The sequence below is a fragment of the Dipodomys merriami genome, unplaced genomic scaffold (assembly GCF_024711535.1).
Source record: "Dipodomys merriami isolate MVZ:Mamm:240054 unplaced genomic scaffold, mDipMer1.0.p SCAF_36, whole genome shotgun sequence".
Classification (NCBI taxonomy): Eukaryota; Metazoa; Chordata; class Mammalia; order Rodentia; family Heteromyidae; genus Dipodomys; species Dipodomys merriami.
The window spans coordinates 15247970-15260141 of NW_027205159.1; positions in this window are offsets into that span (position 1 = coordinate 15247970).

The window sequence follows — 12172 nt, forward strand, 5'->3', positions numbered from 1 at the left end:
TCCAAACCTGTGGTTGTTTTTTTCTCTTTTTTTTCAGTAATTGTGGTCAAATACAAACTCAAAATTTATCATCATTTTTACACTTTTTATTAGCATTACCTAGTTATATAAATGGATTTCATTTTGATATATCCACATAGGCATACAATGTACCTTGATTATATTTACCCCTTCATCATTCTCCTTCTCCTCTCCCAGGTTTTATTATCTTAGTCATTTTAAGAATACAACATAGTAGTAGTAAGTATATTTACAATATTGTACAAGTTCAATGTCCACACTCTTTTCATCCTCCAAGATTAAAATTCTATAGTCATTAAAATAATTTTCCACTCTCCTCTGCTTCAAGGTCTCCATCAAGAATGATTTTGCTTTCTGTCACTATCAGTTTGACTGTTCTATGTAACTGATATAAGTAGAATATGCAATATTTGTTCTTTTTATGACTCGCTTTGAGGAACCTGAGGCCTGAGTGACTCCAACTTGAGCTAGCTGTCATCTTCTGAAGTATGAGTTATGTAGCTGACCATGAGCCCGGCCTGGAAATGAACAGAAGCAATTCTTGGTCACTAGGAACATAAACAATTCTTGACAAAATCCTCAGGCAGGCAGGTACTGGAGGGCCTGGTGACCATCCACCCCCTGCAGTCAGGCCACAGGTGGTGTTTGTTTAAGAAAGGAACCCTGCAGTTTTGCATGTTCCTCCTTGAGACTCCCTGTGGTGCAAGCCAACCAGTTTAAAGTACTTCAGCCCTCTGATCTAACCAACAACCTGTTTCTGCTTTGTAGTGTGCCAATCATACTATAAAATTGTATTGTGATTTTCCAGCGACGTGTAATAATTTGTTGTAAGATGCTATGATGTATACAAAGTCCCTGCTTTCCCTAAAAAAGTGTATAAAAAGTACTATAACCCTGGGCTGGGGTCTCTTAGCATCACCAGTTACCTGGTATGCGGAGGACCAAGCTAGAGCTTGCAATAAAGACTCCTTTGCTTTTACATTGGTGACAGTCTCTAATGGTCTTTTAGGTAAGAATTTCCAAATTCGATTTTACAGCTTATTTCATTTAGCAGTGTCCCTAAGATTCATCCATAATATAGCATCTGTCACAACATAATTCTTTTTAAAGTTGAAGTAATATACCACTGTATGTATAAACCACATTTATTTTATCTATTCATTTGTTGATGGCCATTTGGATTGTCTCCATGTTTTAGTATTGTACAAAGATTTCTTCAAGACCTTGCTTTTAGATCTTTAGAGTATATGCCCAGAAGTGGAGTCATTGTATCATAGGACAATTCTCTTTTCTTTCTTTCTTTTTTTTTTTTTTTTTGTCATGGGCTGGAACTCAGGGCCAGGTCACTGTCTCTGAACTTTTCCTCAAGGCTAGTGTTCAACTACTTTAAACCACAGGTCCACTTCCTGTTTTCTACCCAGGCTAGCTTTGAACTTCCATCCTTGGATTTCAGCTTCCTGTCCTGAGTGATTAGGATTATGGGCATGAATAATCCTGTTTTTAATTGGTTGAAAAGATGCCATACTGTTTCCCCTAGAAAGGTTCCAATTTTACCACACTTTTGTTTTTTGTAGTTATCCTAATTCATATGAAGTGGTCATATTCTTCATTGTTTTGACTTACACTGTCCTGGTGATTAGTGAAGTTAAACACCTTCTTCATGTGCTTGTTAACACTTTAATTGTCTTCTCTGGAGAAACATCTGAGTTCTTTGCACATTGTAAAATCAGGTTGTTTGTTGTTGTTAGGATGATGTTCTTTGTATATTCTTGATGTGAACCACTCATCAAATATATGCTTACAATGACTTTATCCCATTCTGTGTTGCTTATTTGTACACTGATGATTGCATCCTTTGGTACATCCTGTTTTGTGTTTTCCTACAGTGACTGACCCTTCTCTGATATCAGTTTGCAGTATGTCTTCTGGTCCTGTAACTATAAACCATCATATTGATTTGCACTCCTGTTTTTGTAACAATGAACTAAAGCTATATAATGATGCTCTGGTTGCCTGTCAGCTTTCATTTTTGGATCTTTTTCCCTCAGCTTTTAGTAAAAAGCCTTGGGGCATATTTACAAATTATTAGGTCCTAAAAACCCTGTAGAAAGTTGCAGCCATTAAATTTATTTAGTTCTAATGGAAGTATGTGACTTCCAATGTCTAAAATAGAGCAAATAAGATGAAAATTCATACAGATGTTTTTTTAATTGCCAGTCATAGGGCATGAATTCTGGGCCTGGGCGCTGTTCCTCAGCAATTCTGCTCAAGACTAGTGCTCTACCTTTTGAGCTACAGCGCCACTTCTGGCCGTTTCTGTGTATGTGGCACTGAGGAATCGAACCCAGGGCCTCATGCATGCAAGGCAAGCACTCTACCACTGAGCTGCCTTCCAATGCTTGATAGTAAATGTACTCATTACCTTGCTCATGTAACTGTAACCCCTCTGTACAGTATTTTTACAATTAAAAATGTATTTTAAAAAAAGATGAAAATTGAGAGCTTCGTAAAGTAGAAGCACACCAAAACTCTAGGTATATATTTTTCTTCATATGAGTATTTAGAATTGTATGAAGCTAGAAATTTAACTACTTGCAATTTAATAACATTTTCATGGATGCTAGATGATTTGTGATACTCTTGGGTCAGAGACAAAAGGGACTTAATTTTTACAGCAATAGTGAAAGTTAGTGATGTGTGTGTGTGTCTATTTATGTATTTGAAGTAAATCTCCCAGCCCTCAGTGCTACTGAGTGAGATAAAGATAGCCAGTTGAAACCTATACAAACAATAGATTCTGAGTTTGAGCAACTGCGATCTATATAGTGAGCAATAGACATGCCTGAACTTTACTCTGGAGGATGACAATAGCTTAGAAATAGCTTGTAAAAATATCTTTGTAAATATACTATAGAATAAAGAGCAGCTAGTGTTCACTTGAAGATATGCTAATACTTGAGACTGCTGTGGAATTGTTCTTTTTCTTTTGTTTCTTGAAGGTTCTTAGCTACCTAGACCAATACATATTTCTCCTAATAAATACATAGCTCTCCTTAAAAATGAGGCATGACAATTTGTTGAGATTATTCTTTTCCTAGCCGTAAGCCTTAAGATGAAATAGGGACTTAAATCCAATCTAGAGTACAAATTCAACAAAAGAAATTGATGGAGTTCATAGTTTACACATCTAGAAACTTTTAGAGCCATTTTTTAATGCAGGTATGGAAGAAATTAAGGAAAAAATAGGTCCACAAATATATTTTATGAAGGTATTCTATGTAGTTAACATTTCTGTTTTTTAGTGTGTGAATATTTACAGAATACAGAAAACCAAAGTTTATTCCAGAGCCTATCATGGAATACAATGAGGCAAATTTTCTGTATATTGTTTGTATATTTATACAATTCATCTGTCTGATTTCTCTACTATTTTGATAAACAGAGCACTTGTTTTACACTTTGAAATACATTTTTCTACCTACAGCATTCTAGACACTTTGCTGTCTACTAAACATAGAAAAGATTCATGCACAACCCTCACCTTCAAGGAACAGTTCTCAGTATCCCAAGTAGCTTGTGTTTATCCCCACCCTTTTCCTCCCAGCTGTCAACCTAGGTGAGTGATGACTGAATTCTATAAGACAGAAAAACTCAGATAATTCACAGACATGCAGTTAGTATCCAATGGAACCTTCTTCACTTAGATTATATATATATATATATATATATATATATATATATATATATATGTATATATATATATTTGGTTGATTGTGGGGTTTGAACTCTGGTATTGGGCACTGTCACTGCACTCTTCAGCTCAAGGCAAGCACTCTACCACTTGAGTCACAGTGCTACTTATAGTTTTCTAGTGGTTTATTGGAAATAAGAGTCTCACTGATGTTCCTGCCTGGGGTGGCTTTGAACCATGATCCTCAGATCTCAGCCTCCTGACTAACTAAGATTACAGGTGTTAGCCACCTGTGCCTGGCTTGGATTATATTTTATCACTATTTTTGGAGAACTTCAGCTTCCTTATTTGGAAACTGAGCTGTCCAGCTCATAGTGAGTAGATTTTTCTCATTATTTAGAATTTCATTTAACTTAACTAAAATTGGAAGAATTAATTTCTCAGACACTACTCACATTTGAGATTCAGTAGCCGCATGTAGCCAGTGGCTAGTCTGTTAGACAATACATATATAGAATATTTCCATTATCACAGATTTTCTGTTAGAACTGTTTTAGAGTTTTAACACCACGGTTAGACCTTTCTGCCATGCACATATGCATATACATATTTTCCTGCAACTTTGGGGTCATATATTTGTTTGATTATTCATTTGTTTATTGCCAAAATTGGAGCTTGATTTCAGGGCCTGCGCATTGTTCTCAGCTTTTTTTTTCTTCTCAAGGCTAGCCACAGCTCCACTTCTGGCATTATGGTGGTTAAATGGATTTTCCTGTGGGGCTGGCTTTGAACCATGATCCTCAAATCTCACCCTTATGAGTAGGTAGGACTACAGGTGTGAGTGTACTTTATAACTTGACTTTTCATCGCATTATATCATGCATATATTACCTATCTAATAACATCCTAAGAAATTGCACTGTTCTAAGAACATCACTTATAATGATTACATGGGAGTCCAGTGCTTATAAATACCATAGTTTATTGAACTGTGTCTACACTGAAAATCGTTGTTGTCTCCAAAATATTAAATGCATCATCAAAGTTGTTTTGAATTTTTCATTCTAGTATTTATTTTTATAAATAGATAAGTATCTGCTAGGTTTTAGAAAGAACCAAATACAAACTTTCTTCTTACAAAATAATCCATGTTAACTTGGCTCATCTAAAAAAGTAAGTTACTCCTCCCTGTGAAGATATTCTTTTCCCAGCATGCAGTTCCAGTTTTGTACAATTTTAAACACCTTACCCACTATAATGCCTTTTTCTAAAATCCCTCTTGCTATCATCCGGTTTTTGTAAAAACCTTTTCCAAGTTATTTCATTAATAGGAAGGCATAATTAACTAATGCCAACTTATTGTCATCTTTTCCATGGGTATTTGCATTTTAGCCTGGATCAAAACTGGATTCTAACAAGATTATACTTTAATGGAAGAATCAGAGCATCAATCAGGAGGTTGAGAGTACCCTTATGAACAAATTTTATCATGAATTGCTTATTTTTAAGATTTGAAGGCTAAAGATTACCAGCTCATATAACCCTGTGCCCAGTGCCCTGTATCTTGTATATACATTTTTCTAATTTGGGGAGGGGCAGAGAATTTAAAAAAATGCTGAAACAAGGTTGACCCATTGTAACAATGGAATGTACAAGATATTATGTTGAATACGTACTTCATAACTTTGGGAGTAGGGGGAGGAGGAGTTGGGGAAGTGGGGAGGGAAGGGAATGTAGAGGGAAAACAAAGGAGGGGTAACAATGCTCAATAGGAAATGTACTCATGACCTTACTCATGTACCTGTAACAACTCTATACAGTATCTTTACAATAAATAATATTTTTAAAAAAAGTTTACCAGCTCATACTTCCACAATGAACTTGCTATACACCTTAAATACTTCATATGGCTCAAAATAGGAAACCAAGAAGAAAGCAACTTTCAATATAGATTGTCCATTGTAAAACCGAGATGCCAAATGCAGTGCCCAGCACACAGGAGCCAAGAGTACAATCATTAACCTCTACAATGCTGAGTTGTCTTCTTTGGCTGGAAATCTCTTAATTTTATTATAGACATGTTATAGAAATTTTATTATAGAAATGTTCTGAAACAATATTCATGGAGAATAAACAGTTCTACAAAATCAGGAAAATTTTATCAAGTCAAAAAGAGGAAAACAAGACAAGAAAATTCTATTCCTGGTTATATAAAAATAGGATTGAACAATAGTCTACCAATAGTCTGAAGAAGAGAACAATTATTTAAGTGAATTGTTATTATAAATATAATAATAGAGTGATATGCATGGTAAAATAAAACCTGATGATGAGTCATGAACTCTGCCTTGGGGGGTCAGGAAAATCCTTATTGCACAGTGTCTTGATGCATGGGAAGGGAGAAAAAAGATAAAAAGTTTATGAAGTTTAGTAGTTTCCAAATAGTATGACCAAGGAATGCAAAGTATCAGGAATAGGGTAGCAGTAAATCAAATTGAAGAGATGGAAATGGCCATGTAGCTTAGTGTTGTTGCACTTGATTAATATGCACAAGGCCCTGGGTTCAATCCCCAGCACTAAAAAGGAAGGAAGAAAGAGACAAAGATTTGCTAAGTGGGCCTAGCACCATCATAGAAGTTTTATTCTCTAGCCCAGGATTTCATACTGTTAATTGCACATTATTACTGAATGCGAGAGTTAAAAGTACAGTTGCCAAAGTCTCAGCCCGTTGTATTTGAATGGGTACAGATGTATCAACGTCAGCTGATATGACTTGGGGGCAGCCAGGATAGAGATATCACAGTAGCGCATATGAGTATAGAACATGAAAAAAAAAGTTTGTGAGCCTTTTATTTCTGCAGGAAAATAAATGAACATGGTATGACAGCCTAAGTATGGATATAGTTTAATCTGCATTTAAAAGTACAAATATACCAATTTTGCAAACTTGGGTAAATTACCTACTTCTCTTTAAGCCTTAGTTTCCTATTTTGGACTTGGGAGCCAATGAGACTATAGTGAGAGAGTGTTCATAAAGTGTTTTCTGGCTATGCATTTTAAAATGTATTATAACTACCTTATTTGACTTGTTTATATAGTGTAAATTTGCTGAAGAGCAAAGCAGACGAGGATCAACTGTCCTGTCTTAGGTCTCTTGGATACTTGATGTCATTTCCTTACATTCCAAAATTTTTGAAGTCAGAGTTGGACAAGAAGGCAGTTTTAAAACTTTTCCCTATGGAGACTTAACAATTTTCCATATCACAGGGACTCTAGAAAGATGGAAAAATAAAATATAGAGAAAGCACAACAGTGCTTTTCAGCTGGCTTACTGTTCATCCTTTTGACCTATGATGACAAATTACTAGACACTATATTGGTTATAAACACTAAATTTATTTCTGCATTCTAGATACTGGAGGTCCAAGATTGCATTGCAAGCATAGTCAGTATTTTTTTTTTTCTGAATGATGCTCTGTATTCAAGATCAGGAGTGAAATCTATTTGGTTTTGTTTATTTAAATCCCATTCATAAAGGCTTGCCTCCATGACTTAATTACCATCCACATACACACAAAGGCCCACTTCTATAACATTACATTTGAGATAGGATTTCAACAAGTGAAACTGGATGAAGGGTGTAAATATATGCATTGTACTTATACATTCGTTTCCCCTCCCCCACAAGATTGTGGCTCTAAGAACAGTAAGATCCAGACATTGAATGATCTTAAACTTGACTTCTGGGCCACTCTATGATTTTGGAGTATTATATTGATCTGGCTTATTCTATTCTCTGCCTTTACTACAAGATTATTTGGAGAATACATAAGATAATTACACTAAGTGAGTAGTTATCTAGAGAACTATTTCATATTATTTACTTTTAATTTTTTTGGTAGGTACTTGGGTTTGATTTCTGAGCCTTGCATTTGCCAGGCGGGCACCTTACCTCTTGAATCATGCCACATCCAGCATGCTTTGGTTGTTTTTGAGATAGAGTTTTGCATTTGTTTATTCCTAGGCTACCTGGATAGTGAACTTCCTAGTTGAATGTCCAACACAGTTAGGATGACAGCCACACATTGGTGAGATGGAGGTCTCTTGTATGTTTTCCAGCTTGACCTTTAACTCCCACTATCCACATGTCCACTTTCAGAGTACCTAGAATTATAGGTATACACCACCTCATTTGGTTTCTATTATTTATTTTTATAAAAAGTCTGAAAGCTATGAGAAAATCGCCTAGAGTTTGCTAACCAAATCCAGATTCTAGGTGATATACTCATGTTTATTCTGTTACAAACTGTGTTTTACATTCTGTTTTATATAGAGATATGGCACATCAAGAATAAAAATATTATTACTAATGCCAATTCAAACAGTTGTGACTATCTAATTTCTATGTGTGGATTTATGTTTTCTGGAAAAACATCCTGAGTACATAGGCCAAAAATTTGATAGTCCTAACAAGCAAAAATTTGCTTCCAGTATGATCAGCAGATTGCAAATAGGGGTTTCATGCCTGTAGAGGAGACAGGTCACAGGGGAATTCCCTGCTTGTGACCCTAAAACAATTCTGTCCTGTTCAAAATAGCAGAATGGTAAAAATTTGTCAAAATTATTATATGGGAACTTTCTTTTATTTTCCCTTTTTTTTTTTTGAGGGGTGGTCCAGTCATAGGGCCTGAACTCTGGGCCAGGGTGCTGTCCCTCAGCTCTTCAGCTCAAGGCTAGTGCTCTACCACTTAAGCCACAGCTCCAGTTCCAGCTTTTTTCTTTTTGTTTATGTGGTGCTGAGGAATCGAATCCAGGGCCTCATTCATGTAAGGCAAGCGCTCTATCATTGAGCCAATTTCCCAACCTTTGTATGGAATCTTGTATATACATTTTTCTAATTTGGTGAGGGGAAAGGGAATAACAAAATGCTGAAAGAAAGATACAAGATGACCCATTGCAACGATGATACCCACAACATTCTATATTGGAAATGAACTATACTACTTTGAGGTGGAGGTGAACCAGGTAGGGAAAGGAAGAAATAGTGGGAGAACAACAAAGACAGAGTAACAATGCTTGACAAGAAATGTACCCATTACCTTTCTCATGTAAGAGTAACCCTTTGGACAGCATCTTTGCAATGAAGTAAAATAAAACTTAATTAACAAAACATAAAAAAATAGAATCCTGTTTTTAACACATATAATGTTAGAATAATACCACTAGATGGTAGTGAAATACCACAATATATATGAAAAAACCTATCTTGCTTAGTAAACTATGGAAACCACAGAGTTAGTGTTTTGTCATCAACAAAGAGTCTCCAAGCTTGGGTATTTGACTAGGACCAGGGACACTCAGAAGGAGCTGTCAGAAGGCTGAATTGTGGGGGGAAAGTCTTCTGTTTTTGGAATTTAGAGACTGGAAGCTTGGCATTGCCTCTATTTCCTGACTTGTTTATCAGCAGAGGCCATCTTTTAAGGATTGATTCATGTCCTCTGAGATATGTGTCCTTGGAGAAGTCTGTAACAAGTGAGGTGATGTGAGGTCCCTGAGACTGTAGCAAGTCCTGTAGTGCTAGTGTCTTGAGGAGATGTGGCACTGGATGGCTCTGTCTCTGTCTCTGTCACAGGCATCAGAGTCCTTGTGAGGACATTACAAGAAAGTGAACAGTCAGGAAGAGAGTCTAAAACAGATGACACTCTAGACTTCCCTGCTTCCAGAACTTTGATTTTCAAACTATTCCGTAAATTTGTCTACCAGCGCAAGATATCTGTGTTCTCCATGGCAGTGCAGGGAAACTAAGTCACCAAACCAGCTCTCCCTGAGCAGGGTCAGCCTTAGGAATTGACATCTAGTTTGGACATGTAGTTGCAGACTTGCTTCTCTTCTTCCTGCTGTTGCAACCATGGTGAGGAAGCGGGACTCAGATTCCATTCTCAGTGAGCTTGAATTCAAGAAAGTTTCCTAGCAGTTGAAGGTGTAAGCCTGCTTAGTTTTTGGATCAGAATCAGAAAAACATCAACTAAATTGGATGCATTACTGGTATTGTTTGTAGGTGTACATGTATTTTTTTCTTCTGTAAGGCAGTGAGAAGAACCTAACATTCTTTTCTTTACATGGCCCTCAGCACAGACTTTATAATGCCTCTCTTGACTTGTAAATAACATACCTACATACTCTGGGGAATCAGGGTTGTGCCATTACTTTGGATTCACAAAGCAAAGAGAAGTCTATGTAGGTAAAACAAAGAACAATATGTACGTATACATTTGTGCATTTCATTGTAGTGACGCTTCATCTCCTTTGTTACACTTATATATTCTTTCTTGAGGAAATAATTTTATAGTTTCAGTTTTCCCCATTTAGTATAATGGCGACAGTAGTTTTGCCACATATCTTTTATTGGGCTGAGGTAATTTTTTTCTATCCATAGTCACTTGAGAGATTTTTAACAATCGCTTTTCTCTAATCCATGGCAACATTTAAACTTATTATCTTTTTATATTTTCTCCTGCTTCTCCCTATCCAACTTGCCAAGAACAATGACCACTACTGAGTCTCTACAACTGCACACACCTGAGAAGAGCAGAACGTCACCTGGTATGCAGTTGAGGGCAAATGGCCAGCAAGACTGATCAGCAACTTCACAATGTTCCAATCCTGAGAATGAAACCCTTCCATGCCCGGTTGTGTGTCATGGGACTGTGGTTCCTGAAGCTATACATTGTCCTATTTTGAGAGGTATTAATTCAAATCCCGGTGTTCTACAAGGCTTATGTATCTACAAGTGGCCAGTGCAGGTGGCTCATGCCTGAAAATCTACCTACACAGAAGGCTGAGATCTGCTGATCCCAATTCAAAGGCAGCCCAGGAAAGGAATGTGCAAGAGACTCTTTCCTCTAGTTAACCAACAAAAGGGCAGAAATGGAGATGTGCCTCAGGTGGAAGAGTGCTAACCTTGAGTACAAAAGCTCAGGGCCATGGACCAGACCTTGAGTTCAAGTCCCAAGATACACACACACACACACACATACACACACACACACACACACACACACACACACAAAGTATAAAAATGCACAAAAATTTAGTCATATTTGAGTCTTCTTATGGTTACACATCCTTGGTTGGGGAGGGGGAATCAAAGCATAAGATTTCAGTATTTCTTTTGAGCTGTGTCATTTGTAACTCATATACAGGATTGAAGTTACAACCAATTGGGAATTTACCTGTGTTAGTCATCTACCCTTCCATGTAACTGGCATTTAATTTCAGTTTGGAACTTTCTTCCACTAATGGTATCTCAAAGAGGTTGCTCATTCTTTTTGCATAAGCAAGCACCAAAAGAATAAAAGCAATAATTTACAAATAAAATATTTATATAATGATTTCTTTGTTGCTTTGTATGTCCCTCCCCCATGGTATAACCCATGGTTTCACTGTATTTGATGTTGGTATAATTTGAAGAGGGAAAGGGAAAAAACACATCATTTAAATAAGGATACAAGTGGACCCATTTCAACAATGAGATGTACAAGTCATTAGGTAGAAAACAAACTTTACAACATTGGGGGGGGGCGGAGGGAGGAGGATGGGGTGGTGGGATGGGAGGGAGGAGCATGGGAAGGGATGGGAAGGGGAAACAGAGAGGAAGCTACAATGCTTGATAAGAAATGTACTCATTATCTTGCTCATGTAATTGTAATCCCTCTGTACAGTATTTTCATAATAAAAAAAAGAGAGGAAAAAAAGAAATTGTTTAAATAGGGATATAGATGGACACATTGCAATAATGAGATGTACAAGACATTATGTCGAAAAATGAAGTTTACAGCTGTGGTGCTGGGTTTTTGGGGGTAGGGAGGATGGGGTAAGGAGGAGGGAGATGGGAAGAAATGGGAAGGGAAAACAAAGGAGGAGGCAACAATGCTTGATAAGAAATGTATGGTATTTTCCCAATAAACTTATTTAAAAAATAATATATACCACATATATGGTATATATGTGCACATCAGAGGGAAACCAGGAGGAGGACAGAGAGACAGAGGCAAACAGGGGACAACATACAACAGTGGGACCAATCAGCTGTGCGGGACATTGATCATAACAAACTAAGCAACTCAGTGGCAGAGAGGGAGGGAATGAGCAGGAAAGAGGGAAAAGCTGACACTAAGCAAAAGGAAAGAAATGTATATATAACCCTATGTGGAAGAAATAACTATACTGTCAGAGCTCATAGAATTAACAAACTTTACAAGCCAAAATAAAAATAATTTGCCCCACAAAGGTTAGAATGGGTTTGTGACTATAAGTATCACTTATTTCCTGACTATAACAATCCTGTGAAATTTGTGAAATTTATGTAATCACTTAATCACAATAAAAATTTCTATAATACATTTTAATAGAAGAAACTTTTTGTGTAACCCATAAGAAATGTCACAAACAGTGGCCAAT